At 42.7% G+C, this 18,032-nt stretch overlaps 1 long non-coding RNA gene across 7 annotated transcripts in view; it reads left to right on the top strand.

Moving 5' to 3' along the window:
* Positions 1–409: 409 nt before the first annotated feature.
* The window catches only part of LOC147361455 (uncharacterized), a 156,154-nt gene continuing 138,531 nt past the window's right edge, over positions 410–18,032 (top strand). For 5 of the 7 annotated variants that reach the window (XR_015137933.1, XR_015137929.1, XR_015137928.1 and 2 more), the window contains exon 1: positions 410–548. This is a non-coding gene — a long non-coding RNA (uncharacterized LOC147361455). Of the gene's footprint in view, positions 549–1,695; positions 1,809–18,032 lie in introns of those variants that run through there. The other 2 variants (XR_015137932.1, XR_015137931.1) reach the window with 1 other exon arrangement.

The following is an 18,032-nucleotide window of genomic DNA, read 5'->3' as shown; positions in this document are numbered from 1 at the left end:
CTGACACCGGGGCAGTAGACCAGTTTACTGGGAGATGGGGCCCATTCTCTCCCGCAATTTGTGATCCCTATTTCCCTGTGGAGTTACTATACAGCTTGTATTGAGCAGAGCCACATTTTTGCTTCGTTTTTTTTTTTTTAATCTTTTATTATTTCCCTCATTCTCCTTCTCCAAAGAGCGTTTCCTCAATAAATCACTTGTAACAGAATCCTCGTCTTAAGCTCTGCTGGCATTATCAACTAAATATTTTTCCTCCTCAAAAATTTTTCTTTTGAAGTCCTGATCCCTGCTGTAATGGTATTAGGAGGTGGGGCCTTTGGGAGGTAATTAAGTTCAGATGAGGTCATGAGGTTGGAGCCCTCATGAAGGGATTAGTGTCCTTTTAAGAAAAAAAGTGTCCAGAGCCCTTCCTCTCTCTCCATCCAAACACACCACAAAAAAGTGAGTGAGCAAACAGCAAGAAATTTTATCTGCAAGCCAAGAAGAGGACTCTTACCAGACACCAAATCTGCCAACACCTCAATCTTAACTTCCCAGCCTCCAGAACTGTGAGTAATAAACGTCTGTTGTTTAACTCACCCGGTCTACGATTTTTTGTGACAGCAGCCCAAGCTGATGAAGACAGCTAGGATATCCAGTCCAAGACGGTTTTGATAGAAGTCCTCACCAAATCACTTACAATTACATAGTTGTTTTTTTTAAAACCTTACTATGTATTTTAAAGGAATCCACTTTCTTCTTGAATACATTTTTTGTTAGAATCCTCTGACTTCTAAGTTTGGATCAACTGCTCTCTAGGTATACCGTGGATCTAAAATACTGAAATTTCTTCGCCTCACTTCTGGGTTATATCCCCTAATATTTGTATCATACCGTACAGTTTCCTATTTCTTGGATTCCCTTTTGTGTTAAAAGAATATGTAATAAAATTTACAGCAATTGTCACAAAACTTGGACAGGGGCTTAATTTTGTGAGTCATAACAAGTATGAAAATCTGTTTTCACCGACGTTATGATTGACAGTTTGGCCAAACATATAATTCTTGTTTCAAAATAATTTTCCTTCATCCTTTAAAACGCAATTCTGCATTGTGTTTTAGTTGCTAAGGTTGCTGATGAAAAATCCAATGTCAATCTGATTCTCTGGGGGTGGGTAGGAAATCTATTATTTGTTCCTGAAGTTTAAAAAATTTTTTTATCCCTTTCAGTTTCCTGAACTTTCATCTATTTGGTCACTCAATGGGCTTTTTCACTCTGACAGCTCCAGCCTTTCTTCAGCTCTAGGAAATTTCCTTGAATTATTTTTTTTAATTGTTAAAGCTCCTTTGTTTTTTTCTACCTCTTTCTGGATTTCCTCTTAGATGCATAATGACTCTCCTGGATTTATCTTTTGTATTTCTCTTAGTCCCCACCTCCACTCCATATTTTAAAATTATGCTCTACTCTCTGGGAAGTTTTCACAATTTTACCTTCATCTTGGTGTCCTTCTTTGGGGCTGTTTTGATTTTTTTCTCAATTATGAGGACTCCTTAGCTTTCCATTTATATTTATGAATAAAGTACTAGATTATTATTGTGAAGATCCGGCACAACTTGCCCCTGGGGTATGTGAGGTTCATGGAGAGGGAGAAAAGTAGTCTGCTTCTATAATGGATGTTTAGTGTGAGCATGCTCAGTCACTCAGTCGTGTCCGACTCTTTGTAACCCCATGGACTGAAGCCTGCCAGGCTCTTCTGTCTATGGAATTTTCCAGGCAAGAATACTGGAGTGGATTGCCATTTCCTTCTCCAGGGGATCTTCCCCACCCAGGTGAATCATGCTTATTGTCATCTGCAGCTCACTTTTGTTCTCATATCTGCTAACTCTGGGCTTAGAGTTTCTTCTGATCTTACAGGGAGGAACAATTTCAGCTCCTGTCTCTGCTGCAGTCTCCTGCGTGGGTCCTGGGCTGTGACTTCCTCTCTCAACATGAGTCATTTCCAAGGCTTTAGTTTTTGATACTGTTATGGCTGTGTCCTCCTCATACATCTTTATTATTGATCTAAGGGATATCTGGGAGGACAGCGAGGTCAGCGTGTGTGTGCTTTCTACCCTCCTGAATGAGATCTTGATCACTGCCATTTTCTAGTTCCCAAAACATGGGCACTGAGTGATTAAATGCTTTGTCTAATAACTAGTAAGCTGCGGTGAAAACTAGAATCCCGGTTTTCTGTCACCTAATGCTCTTTCCATTTCTCTGTACCTTTTTACCACCTCTTGTCCTCTCAGTCCTTATCAGTGGAATTTGAGACAGCTGAGCAGGAATGTTTACAAGCAGATTTTTGCGCATGTATCTCATTAGAGCCAGATGTGAGAACAGATAATGTATTTGTATTTGCTCTGAATGTTTTTCCCGAGTCAGTGTTGCTCTCCCTCTCTTCTTGGGCTTATGCACAAACATCAGAGATAAAGAGATTTGGAAAGTTTTTAGTTTTAAAATCATTGTGAGTCACTTGCAGTAAGAGCTTTAAAATCAATTAGTTGACTAGGGGGAAAAATCTCTTTAAAAAATCCTCATTATGACCTGTGAACATCACATTTATTAGGGCCTAGTTTGGTTCTAATTTCTGAAAACTAGCTTTGTGTGGGATGAAGGAAAGATATATAAATTACTTTTGTCCACTGTGTAGTCAAAGCATACAACTCCCTTAACCTCATTCAGATCCACCTAATATTTTTCCTCTCGCAACCAGTTTTTGTACCCATTAATTATTAAAAAATGAAAGCTGGAACATGGAATTATGGCTGTTATTAGACACATAGGGCCTATTAAACAAAGTGGATTAAAATTTCTTACTTTCATTTTGAGAAAACTATGGTTAATATGAAAGAAATAGTGGATAAAGTAGGGATTCCTTTACATCAGGGAATCGGAGAGCAGAGAGTAACAATTCACTCATTCAATGAATGAGTATCTATTGAGTATCTCCTACTATATTCAGGCATTGTTGGAAATTTGGGACAAAAACAGATAAAATGGTGAGCATCTAGTAGAGAAGGCCTGTGTGACGCAAATAATATTGATGGTCAACACCGAAATCAGATTGATTATATTCCTTGCAGCCAAAGATGGAGAAGCTCTATACAGTCAACAAAAACAAGACCAGGAGCTGACTGTGGCTCAGATCATGAGCTCCTTATTGCCCAACTCAAATTGAAGAAAGTAGGGAAAACCACTAGACCATTCAGGTATGACCTAAATCAAATCCCTTATGATTATACAGTGGAAGTGAGAAATAGATTTAAGGGCCTAGATCTAATAGATAGAGTGCCTGATGAGCTATGGAATGAGGTTGGTGACATTGTACAGGAGGCAGGGATCAAGACCATCCCCATGGAAAAGAAATGCAAAAAAAGCAAAATGGCTGTCTGGGGAGGCCTTACAAATAGCTGTGAAAAGAAGAGAAGCAAAAAGCAAAGGAGAAAAGGAAAGATATAAACATCTGAATTCAGAGTTCCAAAGAATAGCAAGAAGAGATAAGAAAGCCTTCTTCAGTGATCAATGCAAAGAAATGGAGGAAAACAACAGAATGGGAAAGACTAGAGATCTCTTCAAGAAAATCAGAGATACCAAAGGAACATTTCATGAAAAGATGGGCTCGATAAAGGACAGAAATGGTATGGACCTAACAGAAGCAGAAGATATCAAGAAGAGATGGCAAGAATACACAGAAGAACTGTACAAAAAAGATCTTCACTACCCAGATAATCACGATGGTGTGATCACTGACCTAGAGCCAGACATCCTGGAATGTGAAGTCAAGTGGGCCTTAGAAAGCATCACTACGTCCAAAAGTCTACAAATAATAAATGCTGGAGAGGGTGTGGAGAAAAGGGAACCCTCTTACACTGTTGGTGGGAATGCAAACTAGTACAGCCACTATGGAGAACAGTGTGGAGATTCCTTAAAAAACTGGAAATAGGACTGCCTTATGATCCAGCAATCCCACTGCTGGGCATACACACTGAGGAAACCAGAAGGGAAAGAGACACGTGTACCCCAATGTTCATCGCAGCACCGTTTATAATAGCCAGGACATGGAAGCAACCTAGATGTCCATCAGCAGATGAATGGATAAGAAAGCTGTGGTACATATACACAATGGAGTATTACTCAGCCATTAAAAAGAATACATTTGAATCAGTTCTAATGAGGTGGATGAAACTGGAGCCTATTATACAGAGTGAAGTAAGCCAGAAGGAAAAACATCAATACAATATACTAAGGCATATATATGAAATTTAGAAAGATGGTAACGATAACCCTGTGTACAAGACAGCAAAAGAGACACTGAAGTATAGAACAGTCTTATGGACTCTGTGGGAGAGGGAGAGGGTGGGAAGATTTGGGAGAATGACATTGAAACATGTAAAATATCATGTAAGAAACAAGTTGCCAGTCCAGGTTCGATGCACTATACTGGATGCTTGGGGCTAGTGCACTGGGACGACCCAGAGGGATGGTAGGGGGAGGGAGGAGGGAGGAGGGTTCAGGATGGGGAACACATGTATACCTGTAGTGGATTCATTTTGATATTTGGCAAAACTAATACAATTATGTAAAGTTTAAAAATAAAATATAATTAAAAAAAAAAAAGAAGAGAAAGCATCACTACGAACAAAGCTAGTGGAGGTGATGGAATTCCGGTTGAGCTATTTCAAATCCTGAAAGATGATGCTGTGAAAGTGCTGCACTCAATATGCCAGCAAATTTGGAAAACTCAGCAGTGGCCACAGGACTGGAAAAGGTAAGTTTTCATTCCAATCCCAAAGAAAGGCAATGCCAAAGAATGCTCAAACTACCTCACAATTGCACTCATCTCACACGCTAGTAAAGTAATGCTTAAAATTCTCCAAGCCAGGCTTCAGCAATATGTGAACTGTGAACTTCCTGATGTTCAAGCTGGTTTTAGAAAAGGCAGGGGAACCAGAGATCAAATTGCTAACATCCACTGGATCATGGAAAAAGCAAGAGAGTTCCAGAAAAACATCTATTTCTGCTTTATTGACTATGCCAAAGCCTTTGACTGTGTGGATCACAATAAACTGTGGAAAATTCTGAAAGACATGGGAATACCAGACCACCTGACCTGCCTCTTGAGAAACCTGTATGCAGGTCAGGAAGTTAGAACTGGACATGGAACAACAGACTGGTTCCAAATAGGAAAAGGAGTACATCAAGGCTGTATATTGTCACCCTGTTTATTTAACTTATATGCAGAGTACATCATGAGAAACGCTGGACTGGAAGAAACACAAGCTGGAATTAAGATTGCAGGGAGAAATATCAATAACCTCAGCTATGCAGATGACACCACCCTTATGGCAGAAAGTGAAGAGGAACTAAAAAGCCTCTTGATGAAAGTGAAAGTGGAGAGTGAAAAAGTTGGCTTAAAGCTCAACATTCAGAAAACTAAGATCATGGCATCTGGTCCCATCAGTTCATGGGAAATAGATGGGGAAACAGTGGAAACAGTGTCAGACTTCATTTTTCTGGGCTCCAAAATCACTGCAGATGGTGACTGCAGCCATGAAATTAAAAGACGCTTACTCCTTGGAAGGAAAGTTATGACCAACCTAGATAGCATATTAAAAAGCAGAGACATTACTTTGCCAACAAAGGTTTGTCTAGTCAAGGCTATGGTTTTTCCTGTGGTCATGTATGGATGTGAGAGATGGACTGTGAAGAAGACTGAGCACCGAAGAATTGATGCTTTTGAACTGTGGTGTTGGAGAAGACTCTTGAGAGTCCGTTGGACTGCAGGGAGATCCAACCAGTCCATTCTGAAGGAGATCAGCCCTGGGATTTCTTTGGAAGGAATGATGCTGAAGCTGAAACTCCAGTACTTTGGCCACCTCATGCGAAGAGTTGACTCATTGGAAAAGACTCTGATGCTGGGAGGGATTGGGGGGCAAGAGGAGAGATGAGATGGCTGGATGGCATCACTGACTCGATGGACATGAGTCTGAGTGAACTCCGGGAGCTGGTGATGGACAGGGAGGCCCGGCGTGCTGCGATTCATGGGGTCGCAGAGTCGGACACGACTGAGCGACTGATCTGATCTGATGGTAACATAATGAACTAGGAAGACACCATGAAGGGAAAGTCCACACACAGAACCATGGATAACTGGGGGAAGGCAGTCAGAGAAGGCTTTTCTGAAGCAGGGACTAAATGAGTTCTAAATGGGAGGGAGCAGGGTCAAAAGGGAAGAGAATTTTAGGAAAGGGAACAGAAGATGAAAGGGCCCCACAACAGGAGGGGGCATGGTCTAGACTGAGAAGAGCCAGAGCAGCTGTAGAAGGGAGAAGAATCCACAGCACAAGAGCCCGTGAGCCTGGGCAGCAGGGAAAGACACTGAAGATGGTGTGGGGGTCTGACTGGATTTTTGCTCAGAAAAACCGTTCTGTATCATGAGGTACAAGCTGGGGATGGGCTACAGAGGACCTAGCAGGTCAGCTGGAAGACCATACTAGTAATCCAAGTGAACAATGGTGCTGACTTGGACAAAGGTCTTGTAGTCAAGATAAAAATGGGTGGATTCAAGCGATATTGAGACAATAGAATTTCTGGGGCTGGTGGTAGATTGAATACAGAGACAGTGTGCATCTGGACCTCAAGGATGACTGGTTTCTCACAGGTGGAGGAAACACCATATTTTGGGAGTATGGTGATTAAGATGAGCTTGAGAATGGATACTATACCAGCAGTTCAGAATGAGGGTTGGACTGCTGTATTTAAAATGGTTAACCAACAAGGACCTACTGTAAAGCACAGGGAACTCTGCTCAATGTTATGTGGCAGCCTGGATGGGAGGGAAGTTTGGGGGAGAATGGATACATGTATATGTATGACTGAGTCCCTATCATATCATTGTGTATCAGCTATACCCCAATACAAAATTAGAAGTTTTGTTTTTTTTAAAGGATGAGTGTTGGGATGAGAAATGGCTTTTTAAGGTAAGGGAAAAGATGGAAACAAAAGATACAGGGGTAATATAACCCAGGGTACAACCAAACTGGAAGAGCATGAGGAAAGGATTAGGGTACGCGGGAGAAGAGAAATGTGAGTAAGAAGTTAGAAAGGCTGGAAAGATAGGTTAAAGCTAGATTTTTCTAGAGCTGTGAGGGCCATCTAAGGAGTCTTGGCTTTATTTCTAGACAGTGGGCTCCAGAGATTGAGAAGATTAAAGTGAATGGAGCCATGGCTCTAAGATTTCAAGCCTGAGTGTGTAGAAGACTAGTGGGCTATTCTCAAGAATGGGTAAGACAGCAAAAACATGTGATTTAGAGGGGCTGATAGTGCTAAAGAATCTGCCTGCCAATTCAGGAGATGTAAGAGAAGTGGGTTCAATCCCTGGGTCTGGAAGATGCCCTGGAGGAGGAAATGGCACCCCACTCCAGTATTCTTGCTGAGAAAATCCCCTGGATAGGGAAGCCTGGTGAGCTACAGTCCGTGGAGTCACAAAGAGTTGGACATGACTGAGCATCTGAGCCCTAAAGGGGTTGTCAAGACAGCCAAGGAGAAACATTTACCAGGCATTTGAAAATACATGACCTGAAGCTCAGGATTGGAGGAGTGTATTTGGAAGTCATCTCCAAATAGTTAAAGCTGGGATGGGGAAAGGGGAATGTTGATGAAATCACTAAGGAATTAAGAGTAAGGATTTCAGAAGACAGACCCAGATGAGAATCTCAGGAAATGCATCATTCAAAGGGCATAAAGAAGAAGTGTTGTCAATAACAGGAGTACGGATGAAGCTGACGGAGAGGCAGGAAATGAGTGGGAGGGGAGTGACGTCAGTCAAAGCAGGGGATCAGCTTTGTAGGATGGGGATCAGAATTGTAGGAGGGACAGGGTTAATAGTGTTAAATGACTGTTCAGGTCATAAGATTGAGAAATCTGGGAAAAAGCTCGTTAGGCTTGAGGCAGAGAAGCAGAAAAGACAGGACCAATCAGAACTGAAGGGAGATAGGGACTGGCTCAGGAAATGCTTGTTGAATGAAAGAAGGCTGGAAAGTGGGCCGGCCTCCCTGCCAGGGAAAGCTCTCAGTGGTACCTCTAGAGCTTATTTTTTTATATTTTTCTTACTAATTGTATTTACTTATACTTGGCTGTCCTGGCTTTTCTCCAGTTGTGGTGCACGGGCTTCTCACTGTGGTGGCCCCTCTCCTTGTGGAGCAGGGGCTCTAGGGCACAAGGGGCTTCGGTAGTCGCAGCAGGTGGTCTCAGTAGTTTCAGCTCCAGGCACTAGAGCACAGGCTTAGTAATTATGGTGCACGGGCTTGGTTGCTCCATGCATGTGGGATCTTCCTAGATCAGGGACTGAACCCATGTCCCCTGCATTGACAGGTGGACTCTTCACTACTGAACCACCAGAGAAGCCCTAGAGTTTTAATTTGTAGCTGCGCATCTTCCATTGTTTTTGATTGTGTTCTGAAGACCATAAAATAATGCAGCCGGAATGATTATTCACCCCTAGGTCTTTTCTGGTCATTGTTTGATATTCAATGTAAAGTTATTGTAAAAGTTGTATTTAATCCACTGACTCAGTGACCTGGGAAGTTTGGCTTCCATTTAATGGCTGCACGAATGACTGATTGGGCTCCAGGTCTTGATGCAGTTGACATACTGATACCTGGCACTTCTTCCCACACAGGCTCCTTAGGTAGCACAGGAAACAGACAGGGATCTAAGGTACCTGTAACAGGAGGGCTTCTCTGACCATTTGTACTCTTTGGGGTGGATTACAGAAGCAAGGAAGGGAACTTTCAGATGTTACTAGATTACTTTCAGTTTAATAGAGAGTTCTTGTTGGAAATGCATCCAAAGGACTAGGATGAGTAGCTGGCTGTTGTCAGTAGGTGATTTGGTGGCTGCACAAGCTGCAGAATCTGCATAGCTACACAATAAGACATACTTACATTTCTGTATATGTTCTAGAAATGGAAATCTGCAATGGAAATGAAAGAGCATGGTTCTGCTGTAACATCTTCCTGACACTCCTAATCAAAGCACATCATTACAGCTGCAAATATCCATGGAAAGGGCAAAGACAGGGGATATGGGGAAACTAGTGTTTAAATCTCTGCCTTGCACCTATTAGTATGACCCTGGGGATGTTACTTCACATTTCTGGGTTTCAGATTTATCATTTAAAAGCAGGAAGTATGGGACTTCCCTGGTGGTCCAGTAGTTAAGAGTCTGCACTTGCACTTCAGGGAACATGGGTTCGATCTCTGGTCAGGGAATTAAGATCCCAAATGCTGCCTGCAGTTCAGCCAGTTCAGTTGCTAGTCTTGTCTGACTCTTTGTGACCCATGGACTGCAGCACGCCAGGCCTCCCTGTCCATCACCAACTCCAGGAGCTTGCTCAAATTCATGTCCATTGAGTCAGTGATGCCATCCAACCATCTCAAACTCTGTCGTCCCCTTCTCCTCCCGCCTTCAATCTTGCCCAGCATCAGAGTCTTTTCCAATGAGTCAGTTCTTCCCATCAGGTGGCCCAAGTATTGGAGCTTCAGCTTCAGCATCAGTCCTTCCAATGAATATTCAGGGCTGATTTCCTTTAGGATGGGCTGGTTGGATCTCCTTGCAGTCCAAGGGACTCTCAAGAGTCTTCTCCAACACCACAGTTCAAAGGTATCAGTTCTTCAGCACTCAGCTTTCTTTATAGTCCAACTCTCACATCCATACATGACCACTGGAAAAACCATAGCTTTGACTAGATGGTCCTTTGTTGGCAAAGTAATGTCTCTGCTTTATAATATGCTGTCTAGGTTGGTCATAATTTTTCTTCCAAGGAGTAAGCATCATTTAATTTCATGGCTGCAGACACCATCTGCAGAGCTGCATGGCATGGCCAAAATATATATTTTTTTCATTTAAAAATAAAAACAAGAAGTAACATGTTGATGACTCCCAAACTTCTCCCAAGCTCACTACCCTGATATTCAACTGCCTCTTGGACATTATGTAGGTGTTTCATGGGCAACTCAATTTGTTTGTCCAAAATCAAACTCATCTTTACCCCTACCCTGGATAAAACAAAGTATTGCTCTTTCTGCAGGTTTCTAACTAATTTCATAAACTGGAAACTTGAGTGGCATCTTTGGTATATCTTCTGCCCCTCTCCATTTTCAGTTCACCACCATGTCTTATCGACATCATTCTCCAGCTGTCTGTCCATCCTGACTTTCACTATAATACTGATGTTTTCCTGTCTGGACCTCTCATCTCCTGCCACTTGCCCTCTTGTATCTTATACTGCAGCCACACTGAGCTGCTTTTAGTCCTTGAGATGTACAATGGGCTTACTTTCCACTTGACCTTTGACACAGTGGTTCTCTTTGCCTGGAATGCTCTGGCCATATTGCATCCTTTTCTATCTTCTGCTTAAATGTTATTTCCTTTGGGAACCTTCACTCATCCCCACAGCCCTCTGGACCACTCACCAATTCCATAATACTTGTGATACTGCCCCTACTATAGCACTTGTCGAAGTCTATTTTGGAGACTTGACTAATTGCTTATTTTCTTGCTAAACCCTTAGTTCAGGAATTGTATCCATCGTGTTTACTAGTGGGGCTTCCCTGGTGGCTCAGATGGTAAAGAATCCACTTGCAATGCAGGAGACCCAAGTTCGATCCCTGGGTTGGGAAGATCCTGTGGAAAAGGGAATGGCTACCTGCTCCAGTATTCTTGCCTGGAGAATCCCATGGACAGAGGAGCCTGGCAAGCTACAGTCAATAGGGTCGCAAAGAGTAGGACATGACTGAGTGACTGAACAACAACAGTGGATTGTAATAATACTAAGTAGTATTTTTTGAGTACTTAATACGTACTAAGTACTTTACATGCATTATCTTGCCTAATTGTCATAACAATCCTATGAAACAGACATATTATTACTGTCTGTATTAGGCAAATAAGGAGAACAATGTTTAAAGAATTAAAAATAAAAACATTGTCCAAGGTCTTCTCAGCAGTGATTTTCCAAGATAGCTGCCAATGATCCTTCCTTCTAGTGGTAGTACCATGGTGAAGTCCCCTTTCACACTGAATCAGGACTGACCAGTGTGACCGGTAGAAAATGGCAGAGGTGATGGTCATGCAACTTCCAAGGCAAGATCGTTGTGGCCTCTGCCTTGCTCTCGTGGCTCACTTGCTTTGGAGTAAGCCAGATGCAAAGTCATCAGATCACTTAAGCTGCCTGGGGAGCCCATATGGAAGGAAACCAGTCTCCCTGCCAATAGCCTACAGCACCTTGCCATATGAGTGAGCTACCTGGGAAACAATTCCCAGGCCCAGTCTAGTCTTCAGCTGACTGCAACCCCATGAAAGACCTTGGGCCAGAATCACTTAGCCAAACTGCTCCCAAATTTCTGAACTACAGAAGCTGTGGAAGATGAAAAACGATTATTACTGTGTAAGCCTTACAGTTTGGGGGTAATTTGTTTCACAGAAGTGGATAACTCGTAGACAGTTCAGTGGCACGCATGTGTGCTAAGTCACTTCAGTCGTGTCCAACTCTGTGTGACCCCATGGACTGTAGCCCACCGGGGTCCTCTGTCTGTGGGATTCTCCAGGAAAGAATACTGGAGTGGGTTGCCAAGCTCTCCTCCAGGTGATCTTCCCAACCCAGGGATCGAACCTGCATCTCTTATATCTTCTGCGTTGCAGGAGGGTTCTTTATCACTAGCACCACCTTGGAAGCCCCAGTTCAATGGCAGAACCAGGATTTTCTCCCAGGTCTGACTCCAAAATGCTCTTAACCATGAGCGCTCTATTTTCTTACACACTCATTTTTAACACAAAGAGTTAAAAATGATAGTTATGCAAGCATCTCACAAACTTTCTGTCACAGATGACAAAACAGAGGCACAGAGAGATTTAGAAATTAATTGGTGAATTCAAGTTTTGACATCAGGTGGTCTAATTTTAAGAGCTGTGCTCTTTGTTACCATACTGAGCTAACATTATAATCAGAACAATCTTTCAGGAAAATTAATCTGGAGTTGGTCTGCTAGATGGAATGGAAAGGAAAGAGCATGAAAGTGTGGTCCTTGACTGGGAGGCTACTGTGATTATCAAAGAGAATATTATTTGAGAGAAATCAAGACCTCTGTCATGGAGAGCAACTCTGAAACTATTTCTCAAAGTATCTTTGAGTACTATTTTTAAAATAAAATTTTAATCTTTCATTGATATTATTTTTGTTTTGTTTCTTAAAGAATTGTTTATTTGCTTATATACTTTTGGCTATGCTGGCTCTTTGTTGCTGCGTGCAGGCTTTCTCTAGTTGCGGTCATCGAGGGCTACCCTTTGCTGCGGTGTGAGGGCTTCTCATTGCAGTGGCTCCTCTTGTTGTGGAGCAGGGGTTCGGGCTCAGCAGTTGGGGTGCATCAGCTTAGCTGCCCTATGGTAAGCGGGATTTTCCTGGAGCTACGATAGAACCCGTGTCCCCTGGTTGGCAGGTGGATTCTTAACCACTGGACTTCCAGGGAAGTCCTCTTTGATTACTGTTATTGCCTATTGAAGATTTGGATGGGCAGGCCATTGATCTTTAATAATACAATATTTCTCAAATTGCAATAATCTCTACTTATCACTCAGTATTCTAGAAAGAGATTAACCATGATCATTTTCCAACCGGAGAAGGCAATGGCAACCCACTCCAGTACTCTTGCCTGGAAAATCCCATGGATGGAGGAGCCTGGTAGGCTGCAGTCCATGGGGTCGCGAAGAGTTGGACATGACTGAAGTGACTTAGCAGCAGCAACAGCATTGTCCAACCTGACCTCCCAAATGGTGGGAGTTGGGCCAGCTGAAGACTGTTGTCAGCATACTCTATAATGTGTAATTTCTATTTTCCTGCAGCATTCAATATTTATTATTAGCTATATTTAATTTATTTTTTTAATTGGAGGATAATTGCTTTATAATGTTGTGTTGGTTTCTGTGGTACAGCAATGTGAATCAGTCATAAGCATACATATATCCCCTCCTTCTGGAGCCTCCCTCCCACCCACCTCCAATATTAATTTTTATATCAAAATATTTGTACTGCTGTTTTTTTAAAAAAAATTTTATGTTTTTATTTTGTATTGAGTATAGCCAATTAACAATGTTGTGATAGTTTCAGGTGAACAGTGATGAAATGAGACTTAGCCATACATATATATGTATTCATTCTCCCCCAAACTCCTCTCCTATCCAAGTTGCCACGTAACATTGAGTAGAGTTCCCTGTGCTGTACAATAGTCCTTACTGGTTATCCATTTTAAATATAGCAGTGTATGCACTCTGTTTTAGATTCTTTTCCCAGTAGGTTATTACGGAGTATTGAGCAGAGTTCCCTGTGCTCTACAGTGGGTCCTTGTTGGTTATCCATTTTAAATACTGCAATGTGTACATGTCCATCCCAAGCTCCCCATCCTGCCCCCAACACCCCTGGCAACCATAAGGTCATTCTCTAAGCCTGTAAGTCTCTTTCTGTTTTGTGGTTCCACTGTTTTTAAAAGAGGAAGGAGAATGGACCAAGATTTTCTGCCTTTAAGGTAAGCTAACAGATCAGTGATAATTGAAATGAGAAATCCTGGTGCAGGAAGAGAACTGATTGTGCTCTGTCCTTGGTAGAGTTTTGAGTCATTCATGCAGTACAGTGTCTGGAGAGTTCTAGTGAGTCATGCATTGCTAACTATGGCAGAAAATGTATTTTCTAAAGCTGTCTGTTATGACTCATGTCTTTCAGTGGGTATCAGCAGATGTTGGTGCCCTGTTGACCGGTGATTTGATAGAAAGTTTCTCAGAGGGATCTGTGACACAGTTTCCCTCTTGGATCAATCTGGCACGGGTCCTTTCATTCGGCTTGCAAGATGCTTGTATTAACATTATTTTGGGCTTGGTGTTAAAAAGATTGTTTAGTAACAAAAATGGAGCATTTGGATATTGTGGCAGCTGGGAGGAAAGCTCTTATTTTAAAATGAAACAACCGAGTGAATGTTTTTTACAGCGATTCATTCTTCATGTGGGGAACATTTCTTTGTATATATATTCTCTCTCTATTGGATACGTGAAGCAGTTTTGCCTTCAATATTTAGGGAGAATTTCCTAGTGAGCGATTTGGGAACAATATCTATAAATGATAAAGATAGGTTCCCCTGCAAAATAAGCAGTATGGAAACTATTAGGATTGAATGTTAGGAACCACTTGGATTCTACTCCTAACTGGGTCAGAGTCTGTGTATAACCTTAAGCTATTCACGTAATCTTTTTTAAACTTAGGTTTTCTGTCTGAAATAGTCAGAAAATTGCTTACCTATTTAGCCAAGGCAGAAACAATTTCCTGATAGGAAGATGACTCAGCAGCCTGAGGAGGCAATGTAGCCTCTTGTCCTGGAAGTCTTTGGGGAGACGGAGGCAGCCAGCTGCCTGGATGGATTAAAGTGTAGTGCTTGAAGACTGGAGACCAGAACACGCAAATGAAGCCTGACCTTTAGGAACAGTAAAGAGATGTAGTCATTAAGGTCATGTGGTTTGCCAGGCACTGAGCTAGATTCTGAGAGATAATGGTGAACCAGATGTACCCAAAGTTTCTGCCCTTATGATGTTTATTGTTAAAGCTGCTTTGTGCATGTTTGAGATGATTCAGAGAGAGGTTCTATTATTTTTATTATTTTAGTCTCTGGATCTGAGGCTTTTTTTTTTTTTCCTTTTAAAATATGGGATCATGCAGGGTCACTGCTCAAGAAATACAATGTGGGAGTCTTACAGGAGAGGAGTCTGATGTTGTGTGGGGTATTGCTAAAACAGGCCTTGTTTACACAGGGCTTAACTACCGCAACTCAGATGGGAGTAATGGAGTCACACTGGCATTGCCAATTACCTGAGATGAGAGTTGGGGGGAGAGTTTAACATATATCACAGGGACTTTCGGGTCAAAGTTAATGGGACCTCCACTGCCCACAGAGGGGCTTTTCACCAATGTGCTGATGTCCAACTTAGATGATGATTATGGGGCTGCAGGAATTGAACCATGGATTCTGAACACACGAGCCGTTCATTTTCAGTGGTCAGGAGCACGTCCAGTGGTGGTGTCCAGACAGTGTAGTGGTATCACTAGTCTTGCACCAAGGTTTTGTTTAGAGCTCACATCTTACAAAGCAGTAGTTCTTCCTACCTTAAGAAATTTGAAAGCTCCTTCTCTTGCTATTGTGCCTGTTGCTCATGCAGGGGAAAGCTGCCACAGGGGCTGAGATGAGGGTGGTGGAGAGAGAGCTGCAGCATCAGACAACAGGTCCTTTGAACAGATATCAACTGGCTGGGGTATCCCAAGTCTTTCAGTGTTACTGGCTCATTTGTTCCATTATAGTTTTAATTTTTTAATTGCAATATTTGCTTTACTAAAGTGGTCAGAACCGAACCCATGGTATCTCAGAGGTCTGCCTGTACCCCAAAAAATGGGAAGCTGAGTCTCGAAGAGATACTTGTAAACTCACATTCACAGACTGCTATTCATGATAGCCCCAAAGTGGAAGCAACCCAAGTGTCGGTGGACAGATGCTTGGACCAGTGAAATGTAATCTAAACATACAGTGGAATATCACTCAGCCCGAAGTGTTAGTCCCTCAGTCGTGTCTGACTCTTTGCGACCAATGGACGATAGCCTGCCAGCCCCCTCTGTTCATGGAATTCTCCAGGCAAGAATACTGGAGTGGGTTGTCATTTCCTTCCCCAGGGGATCTTTGTGGCCAGGGGTCAGGGACGGGGAGTTAGTGTTTCCTGGGGACGGAGTTTCAGTTCAGGAAGATGAGAAGGTTCTGGAGTTGTTGGTGGTTTGTGGCGGCTGCCCAGCAAAGTCAAAGTACTTGATGCTACTGAGCTGTGCACTTAACAATGGTTAAAATGGTACATTTTTAAAAAATGTGTTTTTACAGTTGAAAACTGCTGCCTGCTGTAGTTCTTCTGGCACAGGTACCCTGGGAGGAGCCCGGCTGGGGGGCCCAGTAGGGCCCTGTGGACCGCTGCTCCCTGCTTGGCTCCCACCATCCAAGGCCATGGACTGGCTCCTGGGGGTGCCAGCTCCCTCCCTGGTCTAGTCTAGCAGGATGAGGCCCGCTGGGGTTTGACTGCACCTTGATGTTGGCCTGAGACACCTAGTTGCTGATGGCGCCTTGGCCCTTGGCAAGGACATGCTCTGCGAGGCTAGTCCCAAGAGGCTGTGGCCAGGCCCTGAGCCATGGCTGCTACTGGATAAGCTCACGGGGGAGGTGGCAGGCAACGTGCTCTGTTCAGCCTACTGCATGGACACGTGGCTTGGATGGCTGCGGATCTGGGCCATGCCCACGGGATCAGTGAGGCTGCCCTGGGGAGTGCAGTTTCTGGGCAGAGCCACTCGGGGACAGACCTCGGGGGCCCAGCATCGTGCTCCGGGTTGGCTGGGCAGGAGCGGGGACTGCATGTTCTGAGTGGAGTCCCATATTGTGGCCAGGTAGACTGGGTTCCTGGGCAGGATCTCCTGGCACTGGGTGCACTCGGCTGCCTTGCCCTTGCTGAGGTCGTCCAGGGAGCACTGGGTCAGGTGGTGGTTCTTCTCCAGCACCTTCTGGATGGTTCACTGCATGATGCCCTCCCCTTTGCCTCTTGGCCTGGCCAGGGACACAGCAGTGGATGCCCCATTATAGTTTTTCAATTAAATGATTTTTAATTATAATTTTTAAATGAAAATGATTCCAAAGCCTATCCTACTTTCTCATGATTCTTTTTTTTTTTTTTAAACTGAAGTGTATAGTTGATTCACAGTGTGTTAATTTCTGCTGTACAGCAAAATAATTCAGTTATACATGTATATTACATTCTCTTTTATACTCTCTTCCATTATGGTTTATTTCAGGACACTGAATATAGTTTCCTTATGCTGTACAGTTGGACCTTATTGCTTATCCATTCTATATATAATAGTTTGCATCTGCTTATCCCAAACTCCAATCCATCCTTCCCCAGGCCCCTTCCCCCTTGGCAACCATAAGCTGTTCTCTATGTGAGTCTGTTCCATAAATATGTTTGTTTGTACCGTATTTTAGATTCCATGCATAAGTGATATCATACAGTATTTGTCTTTCACTTTTTGGCGTACTTCATTTAGTATGATAATCTCTAAGTCTCTCTGTGTTGCTGCAAATGGCATTATTTCATTCTTTTTTTATGGTTGAGAAGTATTCTGTTGTGTATGTGTACCACATCCTTCTTATCCATTCATCTGTTGATGGGCATTTAGGCTGTTTCCATGTCTTGGCTGTTGCGCACAGTGCTTGTGAACATAGGGGTGCATGCATCATTTCAAATTAAAGTTTCGTCTGGATATATGCCCAGAAGTGGGATTGCCGGATCATATAGTAATTCTATTTTTAGCTTTTTGAGGAACCTCCATTCTGTTTTCCATAGTAGCTGCACCAACTTGCATGCCCAGCAACACTGTAGAAGAGTTCCCTTTTCTCCACACCCTCTCCAGCATTTATTTGTAGACTTAATGATTGCCATTTGGACTGGTGTGAGGTGGTTTTGATTTGTATTTATCTAATAATTAATGATGTTGAGCATCTTTTCAAGTGCTTTTGCTCATCTGTATGTCTTCTTTAGAAAAATGTCTATTTAGGGCTTCTGCTCATTTTTCAACTGGGTTGCTTGTTTTTGTGGTGGTGGTGGTGGTTGAGTTTTATTCTGTTTGTATTTCATGATTCTTAAGGGTTTACATTTCTGAGATTCTACAACAAATGGTGACTATCTGATACGGGAATGTAAAAAAATCAAATCTCTTGCCAGAAATCAAATATTAAACTGTTATCAAGTCTTCGTTCTACACTGTCTTCCTGCTTCTTCTACAACTGGAAACACTAGGCTGTTTCTGGTGTTTGGTGTAAATGTCCCCAAAACTGTACGTAAGACTAGATTAGGAAAAGTCACCCTCACATCCGCCATCTTTAGAGCTGATA

Source organism: Bos grunniens, chromosome 12 (assembly GCF_055505025.1).
Source record: "Bos grunniens cultivar Pamir isolate PY7600 chromosome 12, Bosgru_T2T1.0, whole genome shotgun sequence".
Classification (NCBI taxonomy): Eukaryota; Metazoa; Chordata; class Mammalia; order Artiodactyla; family Bovidae; genus Bos; species Bos grunniens.
This window is presented reverse-complemented; position numbering and strand designations above follow the sequence as displayed.